This window comes from Egretta garzetta, unplaced genomic scaffold, assembly GCF_000687185.1.
Source record: "Egretta garzetta isolate BGI_Z169 unplaced genomic scaffold, ASM68718v1 scaffold272, whole genome shotgun sequence".
NCBI classification, from domain to species: domain Eukaryota; kingdom Metazoa; phylum Chordata; class Aves; order Pelecaniformes; family Ardeidae; genus Egretta; species Egretta garzetta.
In genome coordinates this window covers 2,799,579-2,810,586 of record NW_009258966.1, presented here as the reverse complement: position 1 = coordinate 2,810,586, position 11,008 = coordinate 2,799,579, and positions in this window count along the sequence as shown.

Below are 11,008 nucleotides of genomic sequence, written 5' to 3'. Positions count from 1 at the left end.
GAGCACCCTGGAGGGTGTGCTAATGTATCCAAAACGGCCTTCATCTTTATGGAGTACTCTGCTCTCCCTTACTATGTACTAAGCTCACTTTCAAGTCCTTCCAAGTACAAGAAAAGGCAGAAAGATTGTAGACACTCACCTATTTCTGAGTTAAGACTTCTTGCTTAAAAAAGTAAGTTCATGTCTTTTGCTGACTGAACCTTCCTAAGTGTCACAGACACTTCAGTGGTAACAGGAGAAGCATAAGTTTCGCTCCTACTACAGAACCTACCTTAAGTGTTTTGTGCAAATAGCGATGACATTTGATTACTGAGTGAGGAGGGACATGCACCCTCACAGGAGTTGGAATAGGTCAGCATACATTCCTAGTGCTCTTAAAGCAGCACAAACACTTAGTAGGCATCAGTGTGTTCCTAACACAGAGACAGGGATAATCTACCACAGGATGGTTTGGAGATCAATATGTTTCGGTCTCTGACCTTCTGACATTTTCTGTAGGGCAGAATAACTCATCTTTAAAGAAAGGTTTTCCCAGCACAGGCTCTCAGGAGTGCTTACTGGAAGCACAGACATACTCAACCCTGCCAGGCTTTTCTTCTGTGAGGGGATGCCCAGGGAGCTGGGCATCTGGTCTTAAGGCCCATCACCACTACTAGATGCCAGTGCTGTTCAGCCTTCATGGGATCTGGCTGTGGTGCCCTGTGGAGCTCTGAACCACTGTAGTGATCCACACACCTGCCCTCATGGGGGTTAGGGTTGGTCATCCTCTTTCATGGACAGTCAACCAGACACCAGTTACCTACGGCTTCCCCAATTAACACAAGCCTTCCTCAGGCTGTAAGAGCTTCAGGACATTGGACTACAGCCTGTTATGTGCATACAAACAGCACAAGGCTCTCAGCTGAAGTAGCCAAGGAAAGAAGTAGAGGGCATATGACAACTGTCTTGGTCAGGCATTGATAATACCTCCTTAAAGCTCCTTTGACAAGAAGGCTGAGCAGCATAAGTCAGAAAGGTCAAGTACCTCACAGGTGTGTCATACATGCAGAAGTGTACTACATATCATAGCCACTATCAGTTGATTAAGAGGGCTGATAAATGGAGTAGCAAAAGCAAAGGAGGCCCCTTCACACTGGAAAATAGGATGGTGGGTGAAAGAATGAAATATATTTAAAACACACAAAGAAAAACCCTGAATTAATTAGAAATTAAAAAGGAAATACAAGTCTTAATCCCTATATACAACAGTGGAAAAAATGGAAAAAATAAAACATAAACAGCAAAAAAGCATGACAGGAGAAGAAAAGCTGAGTTTCATAAAGCAGATTTATTTAAAGGCACATTAATTAACCAAGAAAACACAAAATAAACCTGTCTTTCAAAGGAGGTCTATGACCATGGGAGAAGACTTGGAATGTCTCTGTTATAAGACTCCATCCTGAGCATCTGCAAGAACACAGAGCACATCAGCCACTAATCTCCTATGCTAAGCAGTTTTTCAGGCCAGCCTTCTCCAAAAGAGAGTCAGAAAAGAGAAACACTACAGACTCTGCTTAAGCAGTACAGATGCAGCTTTTCTCCCAGTTGTCCCCCATTCATTAGTTATTTCAGTTTGTGCGGGCCTGGAAGATGTTCAGGTAGCAGGATAAGGAGGACATCTCTCCACCTGAGCATAGTTTGAAGAGGGGATGAAACAATTGTTACGTTTTTATTAAGCAAATAATAATCACATAGTCACAATCAGCAGTATGGTAAGAGAGAGCAAAATATTGCCCCATATTCCTCTGCCACAAATAATATCCAGCTTCTGGAATGTGAGGATAACTGCAATACCACAGAAGTCTTAGGGATTGGTTTTTCCAACATTGTGCACATAATCTCTTCTTTTAACATAAAAAAAGGCCATTTTTTGTCTAACCCAAAGGCCCATTTATCCCAGCTTGTCTGTAACACTAGACAACAGCAGATGTATTGGAGAGAGCAGAACAGGGCAAGCACGCAGCAATACTTTGTAAAATACTTTCTTAACTACCAGCAATTTGCAGTTCAAGGACTTCCCCAGGGAAAGAACGTGGTTTTTATATTTAAGAGACGTCAATGAATTTCTTTTCTATGAATTTGTCAAGTTGCCTTCTGAACCTGTGTGAACTTTTAACAGTCACAGGATCCTGATTAGTGGTAACTTATATAAAGAACCAATCCTTCTGTTCTGAAAGAGACAGTGAATAGTCAAATTTCATTCACCTTCTCCACACCACACAAGCATTTACAGACCCCTGTCATATCCCTATTCGGTTTTCTCTTTTCCACGGTGATGTCTATTTATTATTTTTCATAGTAATAGCTGTCTGTTTACTCATTCCCAAAGCCATCACAGATCTCTGATCATTCCCCTTCTGTATATATTTTGTAGTAAATAGATACTATGCAAAGCAGTTACAAATGGCTATTGTTCTGCATGGGCATGCAGAGTTCCTTACAGACACCAATGAATCATGAGGTTTAGGTAGGCAGGAGTGACTGATTCAGGACCTCTGCCTATTCCCCAGGACAGTGAACAGTTGTCTTAACCTGAACTAAGTGAAAAGTGGCTAAGTAGCGAGGAGAAGTGCCTCCAGTGATCTGCAGGCAGGAAAGAGACATGCCCTATAGGGCAAACCAATATTTCAAAGAGACAACATTGTCCCTGTGAGATCTGTAGCAGATATTTGGGTCTTCTTGCAGGTTGGTTTCCTTCTGGTAGATAATGGCGTATACAGGATCTGAATATTTTCTCAGTATAGTCAAGGAAATCCAGTCCTGGAATAGACATGATTATAACGACACAGAGATAACCCCATTTCTATAAATACCCATCTGCTGACTCTCACTTTAAAGAGTTGAGGTGACAACTTTTAAAGGATATTTTACTACTTGTTTCAAGCTTTTTCTTGTTTGAATTTTTAGTACCAGTTTTTATTTGGCAAATACTCAGGTATGCCTCAGACTCAGTGCCATCTCTGAGACCCCTGGAAGAGGAATTTGAACACTACTGACAGCTCCGTGAGGGCTGATGTTTTCTCTTAAGGCTGCTGGAGATCTATCGATACACACAAAAAAAATCAAATTGCACACAAAATACAATATTCTCTAGCCCTCAGGATTACGGGACAGAGAGAGATAATATGACTTAATAATATCACAAGAGCTCTAAAACCATAAGGCAAATAAAATGAGCCCCACACCTGCTAAAATCACATATCATAAGCCAGTTCTTGCAATTTCACGGAGAATGATGAATTTTTGTATATTTCAGCTTAGTCGTGCTTCCAGCTGAGTTTCAAAGTCGTGAATAAACACTTCCCAGAATCATAGCTGAGAAGAGCATAATTGCAGTGACTACTGCATGAGTATGAAAGATGTCAAGAAATGTAAAAAGATTTTCCAGATGAGAACTGTCAGATTCTGCAAGTGATAGGGCAACTCCAACCCATCTTTTCTAGGACAAAGTAAAACCTACAAATTACTAAATTCTACTACAGCTGGAATACTCAAAAGAAGACAAATCAAATTAGAAGCATTGTCTGCTCTAAATGGATGAGGAACTGAAAAGCTTTGCAGGTATGCCTGTTTTAAAAGAGCAAGTGCAAGTTATGATAGTCAGAGCAGAGCTGGATCATGCTTGTAGCCTCTCTATAAAACACGAACACCATGTACGATGTGGAAAGGTCAGTTCTTTCCAGAGGTACGAGCTGTTTTTAGAGAAGAACTGACTGAACTACATGAAACAACACCAAACGGCAGTATACAGGCCCATGTTGCTTTCCTGAACAGGGACATATTCAGAGGTATTGCTGTGTTTTGTCATGATCACTCAGGGCTCCAGTCTCACAGATACATGTGTACTGTATCCAGTACCTGGACAGCTGGCCACTGGTGAAGACAAACCAAAGGGAACTGGGTTACACACTGGGAGAGCCCCACAGAGCCAGGCCAAGAGTTGAAGCACGCTGTCCTTCAGGTGGATCATTCAAAACTGAGGGTATTCCAGCAAATGCCTTAATCCTGTTGGGATTTCAGGAGAGCCCAGCTGTAATCTCAGAAGTCTACTTCAGCACCTGAGGAGTGGATCTGAAGTTCAAATGGTCAGCCTCTGTATCCTGGTATTCAGTTGTATCCTGGTTTTGTTCTGTTTATGCTCCCTACAGGTTTTTAAAGCCTCTAGGATAGATAGGGAAGGATGTCTTGCAGCACCAGGGGACAAGGTTTCATTGCGTAACCTTTGGGAGTTCTCACTGGGCCTAGTGTTTCCTGATGCATGTCCTGGCCTTTTCCTTGTACCTGCACTGCTATTCTTCCCTCATATCCCCTTAACTTGTGTTTTTATTTCCAGAAGAGCTTCTGTTTTTTTCTCAACTTCTTTGTCTTGTTTTCCTCTTTCCTCTTCCAGATTTCATCCCATTAGTTAGTCTACCACAGTAGACCATTCTTGCCCTCTCCAAGACTCCTGGGAAAAGGTTCTACTTCTCAGTCTGTGCACATCACCAGAGTGCTACTGTTTGAGTCAGAGAGTCGTATTTAAGCCAATGAGTCATCCACACCTAATTCAGAAGGAGATTTTTCTAAGATTGTGGTTTTAAGCAAAGATGCTGTACTGTGAGATAAATGGTAAGACAGGTAAGTGCAGGGGAAAGTCACTTATCAATGGTTTAGGCTAGCCACAATTCTAACTGAAATGAGGAAGCATTTATTTTAATTTTTGCATTATAAGTGATATTTTTCCTTCTCTTTCAAAATTACATTTTCTTCAACATCCAAAATGTCACTCAGCTTTTTCAGGGGTGCAAGTGAGCTTTCCTACAGGAATTTAGTTCAAAGTCAAATGGCCTAAGAGCGAATCACAAAAAAGAAGAATGAAGTAAATCAGTGAAACTTTCCTACCTGCAGAAGGAAACTACAGTGGTAAAGCTATTTATTAAAAGGAAATTAAAGTGATCAAAAGAGAACTTAACAGACAGAGATTCACTGTAAAAATGACCATATCCATTCATCTGCAGTTTCAAATAAGTGCTTGTTCTTTATTTCTCTGTTAAGCCGGAAGGTGTCATAAATGACAGACTTTGGGAGAAGCTTGCATCTTATCACATGAAACAGTCAAAGTCAGTTCTTTGGAAAGTTTTTCACCTCAAGGCACAGGTGAAATATTCAAGAAGAGAGAGCTGAAGACTACCTTTTTTAATCCAGCCTAGCACTTAAGGTTTTCAGTAGAGCAACAAAAGCAATTTTGACCTTATCTTTGACTGTATCCTTGGAAGACAGCTAAAGAAATGAGTGTGAGTCAGCAGACAGAAAAGTATGTATTTTCTAAATTCCCAGTCACATAAAGGACAGTGAAATCAAAGGAAAGGTGCCCGGTTATACCAGATGTTGGGTTGTTAAGAGATGAGTCTAAAGTAAACATACATGGTTATCTCTAAAAAACAATAAAAAGGAAGTTTAAGGCTATGAAATACTGTTTACAACCTGTACAGGCAGGTTTCTGTGTGCAGACCTTAACAAGCGGTTCTGAATAGATCCAGCTCATGAATTATAACTATCCTTACTAAGCAATGATTGTACATAATAAAAGAAGCTCTTTAATTTTACCTTTTCTGTGTCATCATGGCATAAAGTTCCTGCAAATTCTAGGGTGAAAAAGCCAACAATGCTATAGAGAAATCAATCCACCTCAATCTATTGAAGCAAAGATACTCCATGAATATATGACTCATTAAATAGTGAGATGGAAATCAAATGGCAGTATCTCTCATTATTATCACTCAGTTTCCAGCAGAAAAAAATTGCATAGAATAGGCCTAATGAGAACCTAGTTGACAGCAAAGTAGAAAAATATGAAGAAACTGAAATTAATGAGGAAGCAGTATGGAAAGTGAAAAGGGAAGTGTTGCTCTTGGTCAGCACGGGTTGATCAACATCTCTTCTCACTGACTGAGCTCATAACCCTCATTACCATAAGGGCAGTGAATCTATTTGCTGCACACTGTGGCCTTTATGCTGAGTAGCGCAACCCTATTTCTGTCAGTTCCAAAGGCTCACCAGAGCCTGTATTTGTCTACAATGTTGGGGTTTTAGTTTAGAGCTCAGTTTTCTCACTCTGAGCATCACAGATCTGCTGGGCCTTGGAGCTGCTAGGGTCTGACTCCCCCAAAATTCACTTGTACATTTCTGGAGGAAGCTGAAGCCATCCCAGCAAATTTGCAAGTAGCATACAAGGCATTAAGCAAGCTGCTTGTGTGCATATCTTTCCATCTGAGCATACAGTTGTATGCAGCTTTTGTCCTTGAAGAATTCTCAGTTCAGTTAGACAGAGGAAATTGTATCCTACAGTTCTTTATCAGATTACTTTCTCTAAGTGAGAGGCATTCCAGAGGCAGGGTGCTAGACCAATGAGCAGACTTCTGAGTCTCACTAGTTCTTTCTTCCCATTGCGACATGGTTCAAGTTTCTCATTTATAACTGAGTTTTTCTCCAGGGAACCACACATGTTGCTTGTGTCTGTGTATATGCCACCTGCAAAGAAATCTTAAGTAGATTTGCTCTGTCTGATAGAGATTGCTATTACTGTTTTTTCCATTATGACTTCTTCATATTGTCTTTTCCATGAGGTGCGGTCCATTTCTTCTTTCAGCCTCAGCTTTTGATTCTGTCAGTACCCTGCCAAAGAATAGACAGCAAACCCTAATTCAACTACATTTCTTAAAATGATAGGTCTAAGTGGAAGGGTATTATGTTTGAGATATATCCCACAAATATGAATGAAAACATTTAATTTGAAAACAGAGTAAATCAGAACCTAAGAACATGTATCTGATCTGTAAGGGTCTGTAAGTTTTGTCTAAGAAGATATAGAGCAAGTAAAATCTTCAACAGCTGTTCTTCTAGGTTGTGAATGTGCTGGAGGCCTAGCAACCACCATCTAGAAGAAGCTGGAGGAAGGTGGTACAAGGGCATTGAACTGTGTAGATGTGCTGGTATAGAAAGATCTTCTATCATCATATCCTATCTTGCATGGGCAGGGAGAGTCTGGAAGGAAGGAAACAATTGTCTAATAGAAGCTTACTATGAATGGTATGTGGGCTGGATGATGTCCCACTGACAAATACAGCAAGGCATTGGACTTGCCAGGGGAGAGCTACAAGGAGGCATTTAATCATTGCAGCTATAGAAACGGATAGCCACCAGGTAGCTGAAAAGTGACAAGAACTGTAGCTTGTGGAAAGAGTTGTGAGGCTGACAAAGACCCATGGGTGCCCTCCGTTGGTTACTTCTAGCCTGAAGGAGGGAAGCCCTTTGCAGAATGATCGGCATGTGGGGAGACAAAGGGATAACTAACATTATCCCATGCTTCATCATATACTCCATCACACAGCTGAGTTCCTAGTCAGTTCTACCTTACAACAACCATGGGATGACCTGGAACTGTGTGTGGATGTTAGGTCCTGAGGAATCCAACACAGTCACTAGTAGGTTTCATGTTCCTGTCTCAGATACTTCAGGTGTGGGTACTTTTTTGCTTGCACATTTTAGCCTGCCTCAATTCATCAGAAGAGGAGGTACAGGTTGCACCTTTTTGAATGTACTCTCTGTCTTAATCTGGCTGATCAATTCTCCACATTTCTGCTGTCTGGTCTGGCTTTGCCTTTGACCTCTGTCAGGTCAAAGAAAAACTTGGTCGAAGAGCAATGGCAGAGCTGCTGTCTCACTAGATTACAGTGTTCATTTGCCAGGGTGTACTGTGATTACAGTGACATGGAAGCAGTGTCATATGCTTTCTGAATCCTGTGATTTTGTGTCTGAGGCACAGCCGGGTGGATGCACACAGGACATGTTGAGCAATCTCTGCTTACCGACACATATTTCTAATTAAGATGTTCAGTCATCTTGGGATGAAATTATTCCACTGGAACAAAAATGGCAGAGTACAGAGGGTGTAATAATTAGGTGAAAAAGGAAGAAGGGACAGCGTTACAAAGGTTGTGAGGTCTTCTCAAGCTTCATAGGGCAATGGCTCAGTTCTGAGCTTGGGATAATATTATGGAAGTCAAAAAAAAGGGAAGAAAATCAACACATCCAGTGCTGACAACAGGGTATGCAAAACCATCAAAGTGTTTAGGAAGCACTTGTCTGTCAGCCCAACTGGCCAGAAGCTTCTGCAAGGCTCCCTATGTCACAGTTCTGACTACATTTCAGGTCAAACACAAAGTGCCTTTTATTCTCTGGTGTGAGCACAGGCATGCAATTCCCTTCGCTAAGGATGTTTGGACTTATCAGCACTATGCTACCATCTGTATGGTGAGCAGACCATACTTGCAGCCTGGATGTGTTCAGGGAACAGAAAGAGGGAATTGAGCCTCCATGATTTATGAACTTACTGGGCTCAACTGAAAAATCTTACTCTGGTGCTTTACTCACCTTGAACTCTAATTCATACTCTCAGTACAGGACATTGACATTTTAATTTATGGTTGTTTATTCCCAGAGATGGCACTGTGAATCATAATTTTGTTACCGCTTCATATAACTTATTGCCTTCTAATGATCTTTGCTCTGTTTATGCAGCGAGCAACTGGAGACCATATTCTGTCAAAAATATTTAATAAGACCATGAGATTGAAAGTATACTTCCCCACATACTTTCTTTTCATAAATATGTTTCTGCAATAGCGTGCAGAAAAATAAAAAAACTTAATTTGGAAACATCCTGCCCTTTACAGAGCATGTATTTCCTCCTCAAACCATGATCTGGCACCAAAAGGAGAGACTCTGTTCTATTCTGTGCTGATAGCTGGATCACAGTCTATTGTCAGGGATTAGAGGTTTATGATTCAACACAAGTATAATATTCCTCACCACTCTGCAGAAAAAAAATTGCCTCCTGGTAGACATTCATCAGTTGCGTGATTTTAAGAAATATCAAGCATTAGTTAAAAGATAAGGAGCATGCCATCAATTTTCTTAGAATACACAACATTTGATAAGACTGGGGAATGTTAAAAAAATGAATAACTGCCTTCTCCATTTCACTCTTTACGAATCCTGTGAAAATTCCTTACTTGCATGCTTGAGCTTTTGCATTAAGGTCTAGTTTGAAAGCTAATGAAAGTGAGAGATGGAACAAGAAAAATCAGTGTCGGGCCCTACTTCAGCCAAACTCAAGCAGGTAAGGAATCCCAAGTGAGTTCACTGGAACACACCTTGTAGGCTAAACATGGTTAGTTTGGCCTGAGTGTTCTGCAATTGGCTTTGAGTGAAAGGAGGCATAGGAGGCAACCTGAAGAGCCCAAACTAAATGTAGCTGCTCTTTGGGTCATGTCCAATAAATCTACACAAGAACCAAGTTGTCTCAGGATCTGTTGTTAGATTTGCATGGCTGGACTCAACAGAAAAGTCCTTGAGTTTTTTCCTGACATGCAAACTCTGCCAGCTTAAAATCTTTTGAAATCATACTAGCTTGGTATTCTACAATTATTTTTTTTTTTTATCCTGGAGGTATTCTTGATTGTCTGGCAGAGTGCTATGACTCATTCATAGTTTTGCCTGCAGTGGAGGTGTTAATAACCTCTTATTCTTGGGTAGTTTCCCAGAGGTAGAATGTTTCACCTTACATAACCTTAAATATCTAGAGAGTAGATGACTCTGTGAATTAGACTCAGTTTACAACCAACCTAAAGTCATAGGCAGTAACAAAGTAGGTCAGATGAGCTGTGTCCCAGAAAGAAGTGACGACTTCTCTCTAGCGCTCCTTTGGAATTCTGCTGGTAAAAAATACGGACATACATTAAATCCCCAAGAAGCAGCTTGAAAAGCAGTTAGAATCAGAGGTTAATAGTCTACAGAACAAGGTAGAACAATTATATGGAAGTACCATACTGACAATTCTTACCCAAGAAGACGCACCCCCTGCAGACAGTCACATGTCCTCAAAGTCCCTCCCCTTTTCTAGTCACATAGTCTGTTTGCTCCACCTCTTTTTGCCCTGAATGTCACAATTTTGTAAAACATCATACCCCAAGTGCTCACAGGCTGCCCTGTGACTGGCTGGCAGCATCAGACATCCCTTCCTGTTTACCCCACCCACTAAATATGCAAGGATCCACCCGTTTCAGCCATGATTTTATGGCAGGGAGCCACCATTTCGTTAAATGTTATGCCCCATATGTTTTCATACTGGTCTGTGACTGGCTGTTTCCTGACTCCATTATACCTATTTATAGCATACATATATCTATATATATATAAAGGCATAAATTAAATATATGTATGTATATATTAATAAAAATGTATGTATAAAAGTACAAAATAATCTCTAATAAGAACTAAGGAAATTAATAACTGAAGTTTAAATGTGCATAGAAAGCAATCAAACAAAAGTAAAAGACAGGTTCAGTCCCCACCCTGCTTTACAAGGTGGCTGAACAAGCCTGATCAGGTCTGGGTTGGGGGAAGAGTAGGAGAGCAGGGGGCATTGCGAGAGAGGGAGACACAAACAGGGTACAACATGACTGAGGGCTATGAATCCATTCTTAGAGGCCAATAAAGGGATCCCCTGTGCAACCCTGCAATGTGCATGGAAGAAAACAGTCCTATGAGTTCCCTGGACGAGGGGATTGAGTGCACCCTCCGTAAGTTTGCAGATGACACCAAGCTGGGTGGAACTGTTGATCTGCTCAAGGGTAGGAAGGCTCTGCACAGGAATCTGGACAGGCTGGATCGATGGGCTGAGGCCAACTGTATGAGGTTCAACAAGGCCAAGTGCCGGGTCCTGCACTTGGGTCACAACAACCCCATGCAACGCTACAGGCTTGGGGAAGAGTGGCTGGAAAGCTGCCTGGCGGAAAAAGACCTGGGGGTACTGGTTGACAGACAGCTGAATATGAGCCATCAGTGTGCCCAGGTGGCCAAGAGGGCCAACAGCATCCTGGCTTGTATCAGGAACAGTGTGGCCCGCAGGAGCCGGGAAGGGGTCGTG